The 21942-nt window shown below is 45.0% G+C and overlaps 1 protein-coding gene and 1 long non-coding RNA gene across 5 annotated transcripts in view; both read right to left on the minus strand.

Moving 5' to 3' along the window:
• The window catches only part of KCNAB1 (potassium voltage-gated channel subfamily A regulatory beta subunit 1), a 359203-nt gene that overhangs the window by 165014 nt on the left and 172247 nt on the right, over positions 1-21942 (minus strand). The gene's annotated exons all lie outside the window — the stretch shown is intronic.
• LOC140613781 (uncharacterized) overlaps positions 3041-21942 on the minus strand; it is a 32510-nt gene continuing 13608 nt past the window's right edge. Inside the window, exon 3 of the long non-coding RNA XR_012014637.1 lies at positions 3041-3369. This is a non-coding gene — a long non-coding RNA (uncharacterized lncRNA). The remainder of the gene's footprint in view (positions 3370-21942) is intronic.

Below are 21942 nucleotides of genomic sequence, written 5' to 3' on the forward strand. Positions count from 1 at the left end.
AACAAATGATGGTAGGAAAACTGTACAGTAACATGCAAAGCAATCAAACTAGACCACTTTCTTATATCACACAAAATAATAAATGCAAATTGGCTTAAAGACCTAAATATGAGACCTGACACCATAAAAATCCTAGAACACAGGCAGTAACTTCCCTGACCTAGGTTGTAGCAACATTTTTCTAGATACATCTCCAAGGCAAGGGAAACAAAAGCAAAAATAAACTATTGGGACTGCATTAAAATAAAAATCTTATGCACAGTAAAGGAAACAATCAACAGAACTAAAAGACAACCTACTGAATGGGAGAAAATGTTTGCAAATGATATATCTGATAAAAGGTTAGTATCCAAGTTATATAGAGTTTATACAACTCAACACCAAAAAACAATGCAATTTAAAAAACGGGCACAAGATATGAACAGACATTTCTCCTAAGAGACATCCAGATGGTCAACAGACACATGAGAGGATGCCCAACATCACTCATCACCAGGGAGATGCAAATCAAAACCACAATGAGATAACACCACACACCTGGCAGACGGGCTAAAATCAACAACACAAAAAAACAAGTGTTGGCAAGAATGTGGAGAAAAAGGAACCCTTTTGCATGATTGGTTGGAATGCAAACAGGTGCAGCCACTGTGGAAAACAACATGGAAGATCTTCAAAAAATTAAAAACAGAATTACCATATGATCCAGTAATTCCACTACTAGGTATTTACCCGAAGAATATGAAAACACTAATTTGAAGATATTTATGCACCTCAGTTTATGCTGCATTACTTACAATGGCCAAATTATGGAGGTAACTCAAGCATCCATCAGTAGATGAATGGATTAAGAAAAGGTGGTGTATGTATATAATGAAATATTATTCAGCCACAGAAGGAAAGAAATTTTGCCATTTGCAACAATATGGATGGACCTATAGGATATGATGCTAACTGAAATGAAAGAAAGACAAATACTATAGAATTTCACTCATATATGGAATTTAAGAAACAAAACAAAATGGACAAGCCAAAAAACATACTCGACTATAGAAAACAAACTGATGCTTACCATAGGGGAGTTGGGTCGGGGGGTATGGGTAAAATAGGTGAAGGGGATTAAGATACTTATCATGATAAGCAGTAAGTAATGTATATTGTTAAATCACTATATTATACACTTGAAACTAGTATAAAATTGTATGTTAACTATACTGGGATTAAAATTAAATTTTAAAAAATGTTAAAGACCAATTTCACACATCTTGGTGTCCTTTGTTAAAAACAATACTATGAGGATAACAAACATCAAACAAGTAGAGATTATTTGGCAAGGTAAAAAAAAAAAATCCATCTGCAGGGAGAATCATGGTGGCTCCAAGGATGAAAAGTTTTATTATTTTAAGACTGTTGTGTCTAACATGATAGCTATTAGCCACATGTGGCTATTGTTCACTTGAAACGTAGCTAGTGCAACTGAGAAACTGAATTTTAAATATTAATTTTGATTAAGCTTTAAAAATGGGCACTCAATTCAGCTATCCTAAGTATGTCTGGAACACCTTGGAAAAGTGAGCAAACTTTCAAATGTAAATTTTATGAAATTTAAATACAGATTAAGGGCTTCTGATAAAAATTTAACATCCAACAGTGCATGAGGGTTCCCCTTTCTCCAAATCCTCTCCAACAAAGGGTTTCAGGAGGGGAGATGAATGGGGGGATGGGGTAACTGGGTGATGGGCACTGAGGAAGGCACTTGATGAGATGAGCACTGGGTGTTAAATATTGGCAAATTGAATTTAAATTTAAAAAAAAAAGGAAAGAAAAAATAAAAGCCACCATTTGAGGTGTTACAGATAAGTGTTGTCCATGTAACTAAAAAAAAAAAAAATCTAACATCCAAATTGAGTGTTTTTTTTTTTTTAAAGTAGGCTCCATGCCCAATATGGGGCTTGAACTCACAACCCTGAAATTGAGTATCACGTGCTCTACTGACTGAGCCAAACAGTATTTTAGTGCCCTGAAATACCCACCAGATTTTGAAGGTTTAGTATGAAAAAATAACACAAAATATCTCAATAATTTTTGTATTTGTTATACATCAAAATAGCAGTATTATGGATATGGTGGATTAACTAAAACATATTATTAAAATGGTATCACCTACTTTTACATTTTTTTTAACATGTCTCCTAGAAAATTTTAAATTACACATGTAGTTTCATTATATTTCTATTAGGGGAATCCTGTCTATAAAACTTCCTGCAATTTATTAAAACATATCAAACGGTACTGTGAGCATCAGAACCAGGCTTTGGTGGTGTTTTAAGAAGCTGTATGAATGAGAAAATAGTAAAAATCTTGTACCACACTCAAGGCAGAGTCACTAGGTTTGTGAAACATTGCTCTGCCATACAGACAACAAGAAACGCAATTCTTAGTTTTCTCCTAAAAATATTTCTATGGCTCAAATATCACGACTTTCTTTTCTACCCACGTCTCCCCCTTCAGAGTTCCTACTTGTTGCGGGATGAGCCTCTTCTCAGACTGGCCAACGGATTCACGGTGGCAGGTGCGTCTATTGTGCTAACAGAATCAAGGGAATAATAACAACTTTAAATGAGCTCTGGAAGAAATGGCCATATATGAAATATGAAGGCAGGATTTATTTTTTGTGGTCACCCCTTAACCTTCCCTCGTGCATTGTGGAAGTCGGTTTTGCAGTGTGAAAAGTGTCCATGCTCGTCGTTTTTCACGCCCTCCCTAAGCGATGGATTAAGACAGTTTCCTGTGTTTTTCTTCAGTGATTCCCAACTTGGGGTCACATTTTCTGCAGTATGAAATACCACGTACTTTAGAATAACAAAATAATAATGACGGAGGTTCTAAGATCTCAAAAATCCCCCCCCCCCGTGACTGTAGATAGATGTATTAAAAAAACACACACATATCGTACGGAAGACTCCTAAACTCAGTTTTGACCACGGAGACAAATTCACTCTTTGACAAAATTTGCAATAAAATTCTAAGTTTTGAGCCATAGACTATTTATTTTTGTACTAAAGAAAACTCCACCATAAATTTGCTGCAGTATTTCAATGAACAGGGACTTCTAAGGTAGTCATCACATGCGGAGCTCATGGTTTCTCAAGAAGGCGAGTGGAGCACTGAACATGAGCGAGGAAGCCGTCTAGGCAGCACGAACATCTCCTTTACCTCAGACACGGCCTGTGACCTACCCCTTGGGGGACTTCCGAGGGCCACCGCATTAATGTTTATGAGACTAAGTCACACTCTAAGGACGTGGGTCTCATTTCAATGTTGGCAACGTGTATAATAAAATAGTAGATTCTTTGGTGACATATCTGCATTCTGTTGAAAAATATTCAGGTTATTTCCAATCTGCATTCCTTTCCTTCGAAAATGATGACATGGGTGTGAATATGCTCTCTTAAAAATCTTAAATTGTACTGCAGGATCCATTTGTAGGATACGTTATTAATCTTTTAGACTGAAACACGAGTGGCTATAACTCAGGTCTAGCAGACACGGAGAGATCAATCGACTTCATCTGAAAAGCGTTATCCCAAGGCAGCCAATTAGGGGTGCCTTCAGACTCTCTCTCATCTGACGCGATGCATGAATAACACCCGGGCTCGTGGGCTAGATTCCTGAGTGGAAATCTCCCATTTGGGTATCGTGTGTGAGCTGTATTCTTGAAGCTGCAGGTTTTGCTGGTGGGAAAGCTGATCACGAAGTATTGAGTCAAGTAGACACATCACAAGTCATAATGTCTTAGTTTCTCTGTAACTAAATAGGGAGGCATATTGAGCTGACTACTGAGGACTCTACCTGCCTGGCTGGAACCAGGGGGTGGGGGGAAGGATCTGCGTGGACAGGATGGGTGAGGCCATCCCAATTCTCCATTAGAGACGGAAACCTGGGACGTAAGTTCTGGCAAAGTCGGAAAACAGGAATAATAAGTTACCTTTATTCTGTCGTTGGGCTTTATTCTAATGCTCCTTAAACTTCCTCACCTGCCTTCCTAACCGCAGCTTTAGGAAAGGGTCATGGATGTGTTGGGGCCAGATGATTTGGGGCTGAAAGGTTTTAAAAGCCGCCATGGAAACACTGCCCTGGCCGGCGGCCTCCGGTGACCCCTGCCTCCCAGGGTTCACACCGTGTGTAACCCGGCCCCTCCCTTTGAGGGGAGTCTGGCCCCAGAGACAGGTTCCTATCAAACAGAATACAGTGAAGTGACGGCTTCTTCGCCCCATCTCTTGCTCGCTCACTCTGATGGAAGCCAGCTTCCATGCAGTGTAGACAGGCCTACGCGGCAAGGAAATGAAGGAGGCCTCTGGCCAACAGCCAACAAGCAGCCACCACATGCGCAAGCCCGCCAAGAATAACACGAGTGAGCCTGGAAGTGGCTCTTGTGCCAGCTGGGCCTGGAGAGGACGGTGCCCAGACCTACACTGGGTGTGTCGGCTCCCAAGATGCCCTGAGCCAGAGGACCCACCTCGGCTGCCCCTGGATTCTTGATCCCCGGAAACTATGAGAAAATACATGTGGTTTTAAGCCACTAAATTTGGGCAGCCTGGGTGGCTCAGTGGTTTAGTGCCGCCTTTGGCCCAGGGCCTGATCCTGGAGACCCGGGATCGAGTCCCATGTCAGGCTCCCTGCATGGAGCCTGCTTCTCCCTCTGCCTGTGTTTCTGCCTCTCTCTCTCTCTCTCTCATCTATCTGTCTCATGAATAAATAAAAATATTTTTTAAAAATGCTCAGTTAAAAAAAAATAAGCCACTAAATTTCAGAGTGATTTGTTGCACAGCAGTAGACAACGAATATGACCTAACGACCATGACCGTCTTGAGGCCGGGTCTGGGTGAGACTCGTCCTCGTCCGCCTGGGCCCCAGCACCTGCCCGGCACACAGCAGAGGCTCAACGAAGGTCTGAGAAAAGAAAAACGGAAGAGAAGGAGAAAAGGACAGACAAGAAGGGGGAGGAGATGGGCGCCCGTGAGAGGACGGAAGCTCAAGCTGCGGGAAGCGGAGCACAGCCGCCCGCCTGAACAGGAGTCACTCCGTGGACACAGTTTCCCTCCCCTTCTAACTCGTCTTACAGGTGGTGCCCGACCTAACAGCTGTTCGTAGCAGGGGTCTCCCTGGGGGGAATGTGCTGGAATCACGTAAGCAGCTCTTCGGCAACGGGGGAGCGCAGGCGGCCAGACCCAGCATCCGAGCAGGGGTAGCCTGGCGTGGGCGCTGCTCCCATCTGGGGTGCCCAGCCCGCCCCCTAAAGCTGCTCTCCTGCCCGAGCACCTAGCCTCGCCGCCCGCATCGCCCCCCGAGGCCTGGGACACGGCGTCCCCACTGCGGGTCCCTGTCCTGCTCCCGGGCCTCCCGGAATTCTCTAGCTCAGCCAGGTTACTGAACGCTCAAGTCGAAGTTGGGGTACAGGGTCTCTGGCGCCACACACATACCGTGTTCCTGGGAATTCTGGGGACTCAAAACCTGGATCTTCGTGGGCTTACGTCCTCACTTCTGAAATGCTCGGTCTTTATTATTTGCTCATCCTCAGGAGGCGACGGCTATGAAGGAATTTGAATTCCTTTTTTTCTCCCACTTAATCTCCAAGAATTTTAAACAATTCTCCTGAATGTATGGAGAACACTCCTTTCCCAGGAAGAGTGTCTCCCCGAGAAGTGAGTTGCCTTCCTTAACTGATCGGTTCATGAATTCACCTTTTTATCTCATTTATTTAAAATTAAAAACAAACAAACTCATATTCCTGTGTGCCCAGCACTGAGCCAAAGTTTCATCATCCTGACATGGTCCCTGCCTACTACGGTTTTTGTTTTGTTTTAAAGAATAAAGTGTTAGCAGACGCAGGTAACATTAACATAAAAATAACAAGCATCCAAACGTTGGCACGTGGGACACAGAACGTTCAGCTCTGCGTTTTGAAAATAGTTTTAAAAAGATAAACAGAATCCCAAGTGATCTCTGCCTTAACAAGTCCAGAAATTGTTTAGCTAACTGCAGTAGGGCTTAGCCTACGTAGGAAATAATAGGGAGACCAAGAAATTAGAAGAGGAAGGAACTCAGTAGGAACTGAAAATTAAAGATTTCTTCTTTCCTAGCAGCAGCTGGAAAACGTGAAGCAGAAGCCGTGGGGTAGAAGGTCGCCAACTCCCTCGATGCTACTGATTATCTCTTCCTCTTTAGAAGGTACTTGGGAAACCAGCAGCTGTTTAAACTGGGGACTTTGCTACGACCTCCCGTGCAATGGGAACGGGCCTACTCATGGGCTGCAGGTCATTCAGGGCGGGACGAGAGGCAGAGAAGGTAGTTGCTGCTGAGTCCCATCATTGGCTGGACCATGACATGAAGGTACCGCTTCAAGATTTCTCTCCTTTTGTCTTTCCTCCACTTGTCCCCAGATGATCTCACAAGGACACATTAGTGCCTCTAGGACGGATTACCATTTCCATTAGTTGATGTGGTATAACGAAGTGTTTAAGAGTTCAGGAGCCGTATAACCAAGCACAAGGTACTTAACTTCCCTGTGTGCCTCGATTTCCTCATCTGGGAAATGGGGAACACCTCAGCTGCCTCATAGGGTCATTGGGTCGTTATGAGTAGACATGAAGAGCTCAGAGCAACGTCTGACACGGAGCGCTCAGTACATGGTCATCATCGCCACCGTTCCTCACCATGCTGTCCTCGATATCACCACCACCACCCTTGTCACCACACTGTGCAAAGGCAGGGGCAGCAAACGCAAATGCTGCCTCCATGGGGCTATGGAGGGCAGGGGTGGGGGCAGGTAACAAAAAGGAGAAAAGCAGCTGGGTATGCAATAGGGAGTGAAGGGTACTGAGGCTATTTACACAACACATGCTTGTCTGGTTTAAATAATACAGTTAAAATATTTAAAATCCCTATGCTTGGCAGAATGAAATGGATCTTAAATCTGGATGTGAGTTCATGCCCTCTGGTGCAGCATAATCCACAGGACCCTCACAACATCCCTACGGTAAACACCGGGAGGAGTTCCTCATGCGGTTCCTCATCATGAGCTTCAGTGGGGCTGGGAACATCATCTAATGAAAGTCCTTAGTCCAGAGGAAGGTGCTGGAGGGCCCCGGGGAATAGAAGGACTCTCCATAAATACTCATTTTTAAGTTGAGCTTCTGAAACAGAGAGGCTCACCAACGATAGATCCCCTAAAAGGAAGCTCCTTTACCTTCACTCAGTGGAGGCCCCATCTAATTACAGGCCTCGTGGGGAATCACACCCATTCCTGTGGGTTCCATAACAATATGGAATTTACCCTGATGACTCCCAAAGTTACTTCTTCAGATCAGAGCGCTCCTCTGAGCTTCAGACACAAGCGCACGGTTTCCTTATAGTCCTGCTTGTCATGTAGACTTCTCAACCCCACAAGTCCAGAATGCACCTCTTATTTTTTTTTTTTTTTCCTCTAAAACGTGTTCCTCAGCCCAGTAAATGACACCACCATCTTCCTAGTTACTCAGGCCAGAAAGCAGGGAAGGCTATCTCATGCCCAATTTGCCAGCGAGAAATGTCATTCCACCTCCGATCTAACTCTCGATTCTGACAGCCGCCCTGACTCTCTGCCGCCACCACCCTAATCGAACCACTAGCATCTCTTGCCTGGACGGTAGCAAGCGCCCCTCGTCTGGTCTGCTTCTCCCCCTGCACCCCTCTCTCCAAGCCATTCTCCCACGCCAACTTCTTTACTCATGACCTTTGCATATATGTGTCTACTATCTGGATGCTTTCCCTCCCACTCTGGACTATCTCATTTTTAGACCTCAGCTTAAATGTCACAGCTTCAAAAAGCGCCCCCCAAGCACCCTATCTCAAACTAAGTCTCCTCCTGTGGCTTTTTTCTATGCCCCCCCTGTTGTTTTTTTCTCTGTTCTAGCTCTTACCACTCCCTACGTCCTTTCATTAATGGATTTCTTTTTGCTTGCTTATATGTGGAGAACGGGGACCCTGTGTATCCTGTCTCCCCAGGGTCTAGAACGTCTGGCTCTTTGGTAGATTGACGGTCCTGATATATTTCTTGAATACAAAAAAAGAAAAGAAAAAAAAAAGAACAAGAACAAAGAATGGGCCAGAATCCTCCTGATTCCTCTTCCTGTCTCATTGACATCGCCTGTTAGATGCATCCTACACACATTGAGAATTTCCCGTGGAAAACTCACGGAAACACCACGTTACTCTAAAGCATTTGAAGATATAGGAATCATGAAACAATTTAAAGGTCAAGACTTTGAAGAACTAGAAAGTAATGTTTAAAGAAAAATACCACTCAGAAATGACAGACAAGCTCTCTGAATTAGTTATGTGAACCCGTGAAAGATCTTGAAGGTTTGAAACGTCCAGATTCCTTAAGTGCCGTTTTGACTGATCTTTTCACAGAGGCAATAAAATGCTACGATGGATACATTTCTGTACGTAACGTGCTGACTGCGGATCAGTCTCTTACATGAAAGCGAATGAGCCCAATTCTGCTGCTTCTCCAACTCTCTCCAATGAGTCAGGCTCTCGGCGCTGACAAGTCCATCAGAGACCGAGGCATCTCTGAGTCCTAGGAGCCTGCAGGGACTTGACCTGCTCCCCAGCAGCCAGCAGTGGGGGCCCAGCGCACCTGTGGGGGTTGACTTGCAGGGGGTGAAAACGGTAGTTGAGCTGAGAGAGATGTGGCCAATGGTCTCGTTCCTCGTAGGATTATTTCAGCCCTGTTTTTCTTGTCTCCTCTGCTTTCTTTGTCACATTCCAAACACTGGATCCCACTTTTTGCCTGGTCCTTGAGCCTAAATGTCTTTTCATTTGTCTTTGGCTTTTAGAGTTATTAAAACTTGTGCCACCTTTTTTTTTTTAACCTGACCAGTAAAACATGAACAAATACATGTCTCCTGTTCAGGATTTTTTCCAGGATCCTTAAATATTTATGCCACGTAGACGTGGAATACCTTATAAGAGATGTACTCTGGGAACCCTGGGTGGCGCAGCGGTTTGGCGCGATCCTGGAGACCCGGGATCGAATCCCACATCGGGCTCCCGGTGCATGGAGCCTGCTTCTCCCTCTGACTGTGTCTCTGCCTCTCTCTCTCTCTCTCTCTCTCTTTCTGTGACTATCATAAATAAATAAAAATTAAAAAAAAAAAAGAGATGTACTCTGAAAAGAAAATAATGCCATTTTGGTTCTCTCTCTCTCTCTCTCTCAGTAGGAGAGTTGGGTTTATTCTATCACTCTGATCACTCTACTCATAAATTTTAAAGCCATGGCCAACTGACAATACAGAACCAGGTGGGCAAGAGGTCTGAAAATTCATCTGATGAATTAACGTAAAGGCTGTAACAGGAAAAAAAAAAAGGTCTCTGTAACATGAATCAACTTCTGCCTTTTTCCTAGACTCCTTTACATTTGACTTCTTCATTTTTTGATGATTATCAGAGCTAGCATTAGATAGTCACTTACTATGAATAAGATCATTTACATATATTATTTTATTTAATTCTTGGGCCAACCCTGAGGCTTAGCATAAGTGTTGAGGAAAAAAAAAAACACACTAAGATTTCTTCTCATTATAAAGCATTTAAGAGACGATGTCACAATGGGAACTTCAATCTTGCTCAACAACAGACCACAGCCGTGCTGCTTCCACCGGGCGCACCTCTCCTTAATGAAGTGTGGCTTGTTCCTTACTTGGGAGAGAGGATGCTCCCGCTAATTTATTTCCTCGCCGACTATGATGTGACCATAGCTTTTCAGGGACCACAAATACATCAGCACTTCTTATACTATAACTTACATGATTTCCTCTGAACTTCTCTCCTACCGGTTCAAAAATAACAAAATGTAGAGCTTACACTGTAGTTGCTTTGCCTTATTTCCTTTCAGATGTCACCTCTAAGAGCTCTTTGCTAAGAACTACTCCAGACCATATAATTAGCCACACGAACATGGAAAAGGATGGATCAGACCAGAACAGGGCAAATCCATCACTGTTGTTTCAGAAAGGGGAAGCGCTTACGTTCATTTAACTGCAGCATGCACTCCTCTGTTTGTTCCTTCAGAACGATGAGATGGCTGCAAAAATCTGGCTTAGCAGAACTGGATTTAATTCAGTTAGCTCTGTGGTGAGATGCCACCCAGGAGCACTGCGCCAGATAGGCTCATCGGCTTATTTGCCTCTCTCTTTTTTTTTCTTTGTCTTTTCTATTTTCCTTTCTTTCATCTAGAGGCTAAAGTTGGTAATGAGTCTTCTGTTTCTAGTTCAAATTAGGGTTGGTAGAGAATATTCTGACACTAAATTTCCCAGTTAGTCAGTAAGGAGTCCTTGCCTCAACCTCTCCCCAAGTGTCCCAACCACCACATCCCAGCAATCACCCTTCCCTTCTATCCGTCCCTACCATCCAGCAACTAAATGGCTAAAACCCTGCTCCAGCGCTAGGACCAACTTATCAACCCTGCTTCTATTACAGTTTGTTCCAGCAAAATGTCATAATGCCAACATTTCACGTTTCTATTACCTTGGGCCCAGGGAACTCAAATGGAATATCCTCAATCTAAAAAGTATTTTTGTTTCGTAGGCCCAAGTGTGTTCCCAAATCCATAAATCTGTTTTCAATTCAAGTTCCATGGGCAGCCCAGGTGGCTCAGTGGTTTATCACCTGCCTTCAGCCCAAGGCGTGATCCTGGAGACCCGGGATTGAGTCCCGCATCGGGCTCCCTGCATGGAGCCTGCTTCTCCCTCTGTGTCTCTGCCTCTCTCTCTCTCATGAATAAATAAATAAAATCTTTAAAAATAAATAAATAAATAAATTCAAGTTCCATAATCTCAAATTCCAGAGCTCGAGTCTCCGTGAACTTGAGTGTCTCTTCATGTTACCACCACATGTGACCGAAGATAGGGTATTTCTTTATTCTCAATTACGTAAGGAACTTTGAGAATTGGGAAACATGATGATAACAAAGCAACCAAATTAAAACTCAACTTTAAAACTGGTACATTTATTTTTAAAACCTCCATTCACTTTTCTTCTCCCAAACATACATTATTAATGGAGTAATTTGTTTTTCCCCTTTGTCACCGGGAAAAGGAGAATTATAGCGCCTTCTGAATCTGATCCACTGCTTGCTGAGCACAGCATGCAATTAAAGTACAAATAAATAAAACAAATTATGCCATTTATTTGTTTATACTTCTCCTTCTAGGAAAGATTTGAGGCAGCCTATTATTTATTATAGGGTAAAATGCATAGGAACAATTTTAGTTCATTCAGCCTGTTTAGAATGTGTGCTCTGGGAAGAGGCCATACTTCTGGAGTGCCGTGTATGGGTGCCAAAAAGGTAAATTTTCCATTTTCACCATGAAGGATAGAGAGTATTTGGGGCGATCAGCCAAATAAGGTGGAAGAAGCAAAAACTCATAACCAAATAAATATTTTGGTTAACCATTCAGTAGTTGTGGGATCTTGTAAACCTGATTTATCCTTCAATGACCTGTGGGCACCCTTGTCCCACTTTAATGGACACTATTTTTTTCTCTTTCTTGAACAATTATTAGGTATATAGTGTTGGATTCAGATGTGATTGTTCCTTTGACTCAATGGGATATGGGACCCCCCCTTCCAGCAGAGGGTGAGGCCTTTGAAGAAACAGAGGGCATTATTACCAACTATCCAAGAAAAAGGCTGGGCTTCAGAACTTGGACAACTAGCCTTGGACAGGAGGGAACAAAGAAGTCTCTGTTTCTGGAGCTTATCCTCTGGCTCTAGAATTAGTGGTGAGCAGAGGGCTGGACTTGGATGTAGATGGGATCGGCTCTCAGAGTACAAATTTATAACCCGATCCTATTTAGTTGTATGCTCTTTTCTCAGTTATTTTATTTTTATTTTTATTTTTTTTATCTCTTAGCCAGTGTTTCACAAAGTGCAGTCTTTGGTGAGAACAGAATCATCCTAGATGTAGCAAATCAGGACCTTTGGGATTAGGACCTTGTTATCAGGTATTAAATGGGCCCTCCAATTTGTGATTCACTGCCCTGGATTAAAGGCCTGTTTAAATATTCTCATCTTTTCAGCTATGTCTCTGAGAAGATCATAGGTACACTCGTGGTTACACATGTGGCAATAACGTTAAGAAGTAGCACTCAACACCAAAGACCTGTGGGCAAGGGGTGCCTGGTCAATGGCAGCTAGCGGTAGTTTCCAGGAGAAAGTTGCTCTTGTCAGGGAAGGACAGAACCAGAGCAAGGAACAATCTGGGCTGGGAAGTCAAGCAGTTTTCTTCTTCAAGGTAGATTTCCCCTTCTTTCCAATCTTAGATGACAGAGTTTATTTTTATTAAGGGAAATGGTCCTTTTCTTTACAATCCTATGTTATTTGTGGCTCACATAAAGGACTCCTTTAACAAGTTAACCAGGGAGAAATAAATTTAAGAGGAAATGATAACAGATTTTTCTAATAAAAAGCAGCTTTGGGTGTTTCTGGCTAAAACAAGCTCTACTGAGAGCACCAAAAGGTGAAAAGCAGCTGTGTTCTGAAAAAGGGTTTCTCCAGGCCATTCTAGAAGATGATGGATTGCCCATCATAGAAGATCAGATAGCTCCAAGACCCTGAGGTGCTAGCAAATGACTGAATCGGAAAGTGTTCGTGTAGTATCTCAGCCAGGGCATTCACTGTTAAAAACATCGAGAGGAAGCTAACCACGTCAAAGCAGATCTTCACCCTCCAGTAAGAAGAGGCAGGATACGTTTTTCCACTTACAAGTTGTTTTCTTTGACTTCTTTGTATTTCTTGACCTGCATATTTAAGTAAATTAGCCATCATGCATCACTCTAAATAAGGAGCCTTTTTGTATAGTCACTGGTGTTTGCTCCCTGGGTTTATTAAATTCTCCAGTCGTGAACATGCTAGGGCCTAAGCCACATGCTTTCGATGCCATCAGAGCCAGCCCTGCAGTCAGTCAGCCAAGGCAGCCAAGAGGGAAGGTCTCAGCTGGAGTCCGAGCCCACTGGGGACTTTCCAGCAAGCCCCGTGCTCTCCCATCAGCTGAGGACACTGAAAGGGCCCCGACCTAGGAAGCCGATTCGCTGAAGGAAGCTTCTCTGTAGCCAGAGAGGCCTGGCTACACTCTCTCCTCTGTGCCCAGGTCTCTGAGTCCTCCTCCTCCTCCTCCTCATAAACCCCCATGTGGCTGCCCACACGCTTACAGAGGTCCACAGGGGCTCTCTGACCAGCAGCTCAATTGTTCTAAGGCCTAAGGCAGCATCCACATCATCTGAAAACTTGTTAGGAATGCAGAATCTGGGACTCCTTCCCAGACCTACTGAATTTTAACCAGAATCCTTAGGTTTAAGGATTAAACCTTAATCCTTAAATTTGAGAAAGACAAAAATGGTAGCAGCTAGAGAGCTCCATGTTGGGAGCCCATTTAATGCAGGAAGATCTAAGTTCACAAGCTGGAAGGTAGATGTTGAATGACAGGGTGTGGGGAGGGAGGCAGACACAATTCTTCAGAACAGACGGAGTCTGGGGGGATTGTGTTCCATGTATGTGTATGTAAACTGCACGGACTCTAATAATTAATAATTTATCTTTGGGAGAAATGGCTCCCAACTACGTTATCAAGAGAAGTACTCCTTGTGCTTCTGCAAGTGGGGAGAGCATCTTGAAGAGAACCGAACCCGATACCATACCCACTCCCTGTTTCCTTCCTGAAGTTCCCCAGGGGGTCCGGTCCATCCCAGGTTGCTCCACCCTGGCTGTTCTTTAGAAACACCTGGGAACGCTCAAAAACAACACCCCAGCCCCACCTCAGAGCAGTCAGAGGGGGAATTTCTGGGTCTGAGGCCCTGTGCGGAGGTATTTTAAATCTCTCTCGGGTATGTAAGGCAGGCTCACTCAGAATCAAGAAATGAATAGTGTGTCAGAGACCATGGGAGGGTGGGACAGTGGCATTTACAATTGTCCCTAGGACAACCCCAGGGGATGAAGGTCCAGAGTGTAGAGACAAGAGGAGCTAGGGAGACTTGGGGACAGGAGAGGACAGCTAGACACTGGGGTTTGTCCACAAGGAGACCCCACAGGAAGAGCTTCATGTCTTTTGGTACTTTCCCTCGGATTAAGAGAACAGGCAATGCAGTTTACAGTCATCGACTTTTCCAACTGAACGTTTTCATTCCTTTTAGGTCTCTCCCAACCCGGAATGTAGTCTACCTTTAGCACCACCTGTGGTGTTGGCAGTGTAGAGAAAGAAGAAAAAAATGTAGGTGCAAAATGAAGTTTGGCTTCCCCCACATTCACACTTGCTTTGAAAATCATGTTTGTTGAAAACAGGGGATTATTGGGGGACCTTGGCCAGGCATCCCAGGTGGTGTCTCCGAGGAAGCTGAGGGCAGCAAAAGCTCTGCCGGGAACATGGGGATGGGGTGGCGGTCGGGGAGCAGATGCCACGGAGGGCCGTGCTGTGGGTGTGGGATAAGCCTTTCCCAACATGTGCTAGGTAGTGTGCGTCAAGTTGATGGCTGTGACCCATTAGTTTGTCGTGAAATCTATTTTAAAGGTCACATCCAGTATTTTTAAGCAGGATAAAATGGCATGGAGTAGAATAGAAAATATCAGAGCTCGCAGCTCACCCCATATATGAGGACAATATTTTTTTCTTTTTTAAACTTTGGCTTACAGTACATGTGCATACGTGCATTGGTTTACAACGGAAAATGTGTTTCTTTCTATGGTTATGGTCAATGCACTTGAGAACCACTGAACTGCATCTCTTCGCAGCAGAATAAAACGTGTTACCGGACGCAGTCTGTGGGTAGGGCACTCTGGGGCGCCGCGAGACGGGCCCAGGGCGGAGAAGCCGCGGGCTCGGCCCGCCAGAGCTCAGGCTACGGGAACAGGCAGGAGGAGGGCGACCGTCTCACGGCGGGTGCCCGGATGTTCGGGGGCCCGGGGCAGGCCTGAACCACAGGGCCGACTCAGCAGCAGTGTGGTTAAGATGATGAGAACTGGGCTCCCCACCACAGCATTTTCTCGGTACTCACCCCAAGCTTCGATGTAGTGCGACCGGCCTACGTGTCTGCAAACACCTTGACCCACTGTCTCGATCTGTTTTTTTTTTTTTTTTTTAAGTTTCGTTGAGAAACTTATTGAGAGCTGATGACTTCCTACTAGTTTTTGACCCCATAACTTATCCACGAAGGCGGGTACATTACTCTGAGGGCAACTAACATCGGTATCTATTATAAATACGTCTGGGTAAGCAGTGACTTTACTTCTAATGAAGTCATCGAGTTTATCGGTGTATTCCATAGGATTAAATTTACCATAAAACATAGGCTTCAAAGTAGAAATAGGCTACGTTTTCCAGATTGGCGTATCGCATCAGGGGAGGAGTGCGTCTCTTCATTAATAATTATTTGGTAAAACCAAGATTTCTCGAATTGTTCACCTGAATTCAGGGAGTGAAGAGCACGGGAGGGGTCAGGGGAGTCTAATTCTCTCAGTAAGAAACAATAATAAAAGTGGAATATCCCACTTCACGCGTGGGGTCAATGCAACTGCTGTCTCGGCAGCAGAGACGGCCAATGAAGAAACCGCGGCAAGGATCGGGGCAGACGCCCGAATGATAAAACCCATTTCCTGTCCTCACAATCACCGGCTTGGCCCCATCAGGGGCGGGGGTCACAGGCCCACTGAAGACGCAGGTGGTGATTCCCCACCAGTTCCCCGAATGGGCTGCTGGGAGGACTCGCCCGCTGGAAACGGGAAGGAGCCCCTGGAACTCTGCGAAGGGGGGGCTTCCCAGGGGGGATGGTAGGCTGCGGGGGGCTCAAAGCACCCGAACTCTGAGACACGTGTCATGTGGTTAAGAACAGTCTCTCCCCGTTTCAGAAGGAATCCTGAAGGAGTCACTGCTAGAACTTTCGGGGATTTTTTTTTTTTTTTTAAGCTTATCCACTCCTCAGTTCCCAGTGGATTTTTCCTTTCCCTTGAGCTGGATGCGGGTCAAGATGGACTTTTCCACGGGCCCTAGTGAAGGAGATGCTGGAGCCGGCTTGCATCTGGGCGACGCGCCGGGTGAGCTGCTTGTGTGAGCGCCTCAGGGGCCTTCTGGGGCTGACGTGAGGAGGACGCCCCCCTCCATGTCCCTTTCATACAAGGTCCATCCCTGGGCCTTCGGGACTGGGGCTGCCGCCCACAGGGGCCTGCGAGCTCGAGGCCGGCCTCCAGAGGAGCTGAGCGGATCCCGGCCCGACCCCCAAGGCTGGCAAGAGTCTCCCCAGGTCACCAGGTCGCGCGGACTCCGGCATCGCCTGCTCCGGGGCCCCCACGGCGGGCGGGCAGCGGCCAGGAACCCGAGGGGCGCCCGGGTGTGACGGCGAGGGAAGGCGGACACGGGGCCAAGTCTGTCACCGCCGCGGGGACGCCCGGCAGCACACGCCCTGCTGCAGCAGCCACCGGTCGGCGACAGGCCCGGGCATTACTCCAACGCAAGGAGGCCGCCTCGGCCCTCAGCCATGGCCGCGCCGAGGTAACAGACCCGTGAGGGGCCGCGACCCAGACACGGAGCTCAAGTAACGGCTCTGGCGGCTACTACCCAGGGGGCTCCGGGCGGCCCCTCACCTCCCCGGGCCTCAGCGTCTCTGCACAACCGGGCAGCGAAGGTTCAGGGTCACTGGAAACCCAGAAGCCCGCAGAGGGCGCTTCAACGGCCGGGTGCACGCAGGGTGACACTATCATCCCCGGGCCTGGGCCTTCACACCGGGCCTGGGCCTTCGCCACCCGCCCGGCCACGCCAGGTAGACAGGACAGTCCTCACGTCCAAAAAGAACGGCCATGGAATACAATAGTACTACTACATCTTGATAAACGGAGCCGCTTCCGCTCGGGCTAGGACACCGAGGGCCACGTCTTGCCTGCTCGGGCACAGCCTCACGACCACTTAACGCAAAGCGGCCCCGGGGCTCACGCTCGGGACCCGGGCATCGAGGAGGGCGCTTGACGTAATGAGCCCCGGGGTGTTATATGCAACTGATGAATCACCGAGTTCTACCCCTGAAACGAATACTACAACGTATGGTAACTAAATTGATTTTTAATTAAAAAAAAAAAAAAACTAAAAACTAAAAAATAAAATCTCAAATAACAGGTGAAATGCTGTTGAAAAGAAGAATGGAAGCTCTTTCTCGAGGTGCCTTGGTATTAGCTAAACATTACACGCCCCAAAGACAACACTGTAGAGATCAAGGAACCCTCGCGCACCGTTGGTGGGCATGACAGCATGAAGGTTCCTGAGGAAACTAAAAACAGAACTACCACATGATCCAAAAATTCCACTACTAGGTATTTACTTCAAAATAAGCAACAAAAAACCCCCCACTAATTCAAAAAGATATATGCACCCTTATGTTGAGTTCATTATTTACCAAAGCCACGATATGAAAGCAACCTAAGTGTCCATCAATAGACGAAGAGGTGATAGATATATATATATATATATATACACGATGGAATATTACGGAGTCATAAAAAATGAAGTCTTGCCCTTTGCCAACAACATGGATGGATCTAGAGGGTATATTATACTAAGTCAAGTCAGAAATAAATACCACATGGTTTCACTCATATGTGGAATTTAAGAAACAAAATCAAACAAAAAGAGAGAAACAAAAAACAGACTCAACAATCGAGAACAAACTTATGGTTACCAGAGGGAAACTGGGGGCAAGGGGGGCAGGCAGGGGGCAGGCGAAACAGGTAAAGGGGATTAAGAGCACACGTATTGTGAGAAGCATCGAGTAATGTATGGAATCATTGAATCACCATATTGTACACCTGAAACTAATCCTGCATGTTAATTACACTGGAATTTTGCAAATACAAAAAAGTTTTACATGTCCTGAAGCCTAGAAATCCTACCTCAATTATTCCTCCCCTGGAGGCTGAGAAAATGTTTGGATGTTATTGGTGGTGGGCTAATATTTTATTTTTGACACCTAATTTTGAAAATCTACTACATACTAGGCAATATACTAGGGGTAAATAGAGCTGTAGCCCTCAACTGTAGGGAACTCAATCTAGGGGAGAACAGGCACGGATCTGAATAATTTAATATGTGAGGATAATGGAGTGTCATGTGATAAGTGTTTAATCGATGTGTGTATAAAGTGGTGACTCCAAGCCACTGTCCCTGGGCTTGGGCAGAGGCAGAGGCAAAGCAGTCCAAGAGACGAGGTAAGCGGGAGAGGTGAGTAAACTTGCAGAGAGGAGGAGCAGGAAGCAGGAATGCGATGCACTTTTGAAATATGGGAAGAATTTTCCAGCTGAAAGAATAAAGGGAAGAGCATTCCGAGACGAAGGGATAGCAAGGGAAAAGTCACAGAGGTGTGGAAAAGAACAGTGCATTTGGGAAATCTGTAAGCTGCAAGAGAAGGCTCCAGATGCCAGCAGGAATGAGCTCACAGAGAGCTTTGTCTTTTGTGCAGAGCTACTGGGCTTTTACCTTTTAAGCAGAGAAGTAAGGTGACTGGATTTGTTTCTAGAAGCAGAATGTAGTAATTTAACAGCAGCCTCAAGCATGGATTTGGAGAAGGGCAAGGCTGCAGTCAGGAAAATGAGCAAGGGTTGGGGAATGATCGGGAGTCAGGAAATGACCGAGGGTCAGGGGCATGATCAGCAGGAAAGTGTATGATCTTAGTGCCAAGGTAAGAACAGCCCGGAAGTTGGGGGAATGTAGATGGAGTTACAAGGTTTGGGCTTAGGAGTTCATAAGTGATCAGTGAGTCCTCACAGGTGTAGTGGGGAGAGTCCCAGATAAGAGCTGGTGCAGGAGAAAATGTGGGTGGTTGTGAAGAGGCGGCCCAAATGGGAAGCTAGGGACCATGATTCCTGACTAGGATTGACTTATATTTATATGAGAAAAAACCTAAAGTTAAATGGGGGTAAAAAATCCAGAGGAAAACCAAGGATTAAACTAACACTTATGGGGCAACTTTTAGAAGCTGGGCACTGTGCCAGGCAAAACCATGCGTGCCCCTTTTGTGTCATAACCCTCGCAATATCCACGATGTGCTAGAGCTGCGGTCCTTAGTTTCACAGATGCAGAAATTGACTTCAGGTAAGATAACTCGTCTGAAGCTTCACAATTCACAAGGGTAAAGCAAAGTTTTGTTCCCAGTTTATGTAACTCTGAGCCTATGCTGCAAGTGAGATCCAAAAAAAAAAAAAAAAAAAGACGAGCCCATCACATCATCTCATCAATGCGTCATGCATTTGTCAAAAAGCTCAGAGCCAGAGGGGAGAATCTGTGCGTCAGTGAAAGATGCTCACTGATGGTGTAGCTGGTCCACTGGATTCTGCATCTCTATTTCCCTGGGCCTGTGCAGCTACAACTAGAGGTGCTCTTTTTTTCCACCTCCCCTAGGATAAGGAAAGCAATACACTTACTACATCAAAATAAACTCCAGAGAGATCAAGATTTAAATGTAAAAAGAAAAGAATTAAAGAAAATGAAACCTAAAAGATTTAGAAGAAAATTTGGGATTAAAAGAATTATCTAGGAGGACTTTCAAAGCATGACACAAACTACAAAGCCTGATCATTTGGTGACATAAAAACTAAACACTTCTGGAGAGAAAGACCAGCAACCCAACTGAAAAGTGAACACATCCACAGACGGCTGAATAAAAGAAACACAAGTGAACTCTGAATATGTGGAAAGATGCAAATTGAAACTTCATGATGATTTTTTACTTTTCAGGTTAGCAAAGATCAAAAAGTTTGATATTATCACTCATTATTGGGCGAGGGAAATTGGCATTCTCAAACATTATCAGTAAGAGATTATGAGGCTATCTTAGAGCAATTTGGCAGCATGCATGAAAAGTTTAAATGGACATTACATTTGATCATGCAATTTCACTTCTAGTAATTCCTCCTATGAATATACTTATACCTGTACCTAAAAACGCACTTATCTTGCTTTTCAATGCAGCTACTGTATGTGTGTGCACGCACAGAAAAGTAGGAACAATTCATTCACCGATAGGGACCGTCCTGGGCCAACTATAGTATAGCTAGCTACACATAGAATGTTCCACAAAATTGAATGAGGCAGATATAGACTGATGTGAGCTGACCTCCATGATATATTTCCAAGGAAAAAAGCCAGATGAACAATGGCTATAACTTATTACTATTTTTTAAGGAAAAAAACGTACACACACCTATATATGTACACGTATGATGTATACGTACGTGTACACGTGTCTACTTGTATATTCACAGACTATTACAGTGAATGGGAAACACCTAACAGTCCGAGGTAGAGAAACCAAGAACAGGTGAGGGAGATTTACCTGTCACTCTACACGCTTTTCTTTTGAAGATTTTTTTCACCCTGTGCCTTTATTTCTTTTTCCAGAAAAAAACGAGAAGGGGAAAGAAGGGCAAAGGGGGTGAGAAATGATGCATACAAGGGAGAGCAGGGCAGGAACACTACCCAAACAGATTTTTAGCTCTGGTCCCATTCTATCTCAGGCCAGCTTCAAGGCTCTTTGAGGCTCTACATTGGACAGGCCACCGCCACCAAAGGTTGGCTAAGGGACCAGGGAAAAGAAAAGGATCTTGAGAACCGTTTTACAGGAAGGCTTCTGACCAAACTTGACTATCTAGGCTCGGAAATGAACAACTAACCCTAACATCCAGGGGTGAAACGGGTCTCCCCAGAGGAAGTCACAAATCCCATGCACAGCTGTGTTGTTGTTTTACTTACCCTGAGGACAAAGAAGTTTTCAAAAGCATCAAACACCTCCAAAAAGTTCCATTATCACTTTTAAGTTTTACCAAAGGGCTCTGTAGCACAATGTCCATATTTTCTGAAGGAAAATTCAAGCCTCTTGGTCTGACCGTGGTTTGAGCACAGGGTGCCTATCCCTAGATTTGTAGGGAGGGTAGTAGTGCATACGGAGGCCTTAACACCAGTTGTCCGGGTGCAGACATTCTTTACCTCAGATGCTGACACCCTGGCTGTGGAAAAGCTGGAATTGGTTGGAAGTAACCCATACATGGGCTAGGGGTCACTAACCCACTCCGAACAGACAGTTCCAAGAGAACGTGATGCACCGGTACCTGAGGTCCTTGGTGCGACTGAGCCCGTTAGAGGGAAAGGGTATAGAGGACCCACTCCAAGGAAAGAAACCGAAGGACTAAACGTGGTGAAAAGTAAAGGAGCAGGATCCTTGCATGGAAGCTAGAAAGCTTGGCATCAAATTACTTATGCCTGACCTTTCGTGCTCCTATAGAAACTCTCATTAGTGTTTTCCCTTTTAAAATATGCCATTCGAATGAAGGAATGTCCACAGTCTCTAATTAAGAATCCAAACATATGAAGCCCAGAAATAACCTTAAAAAAAAAAAAAAGAGGCCAACTCATTTTAATCTGAAAGCTCATATATGACTTGTGGCTTTTTTTTTTTTTTAATAAAGCTTGTCAAGAGACAGAAGTGATCAGGATTATGTGGGGCTAGAGCACATATTTACATATGGCAAGCAGAGAAAGCAGCTGTAGGGAAGGCCCACCCCATTCCAGCCTAGAGCCCTGAGCTCAGCACCTTCTGAGGCGGGCAGAGGGGGAGCATTTCAAGATCCCCACTGACATCCATGTCCCTGTGGATACTCTCCCCCCACCTCTTTTAATGGTTGTGCAGCTTATCCCAGTGGGTCCCACACAAGACCGTTAGGGAAAATTCGATGTCTTGCTGCCAAAACTTAGCCCACAGGGACTTCATCAACACTAGGGGTTTCCAGATGCCTAGATCCTAAGTACCAGTAAACATTCTAAAACAAATTGGGGGAAAAAAATAAAAAGTAAAACAATTTGGGGAATGGACATAA

Source organism: Canis lupus, chromosome 22, assembly GCF_048164855.1.
Source record: "Canis lupus baileyi chromosome 22, mCanLup2.hap1, whole genome shotgun sequence".
Classification (NCBI taxonomy): domain Eukaryota; kingdom Metazoa; phylum Chordata; class Mammalia; order Carnivora; family Canidae; genus Canis; species Canis lupus.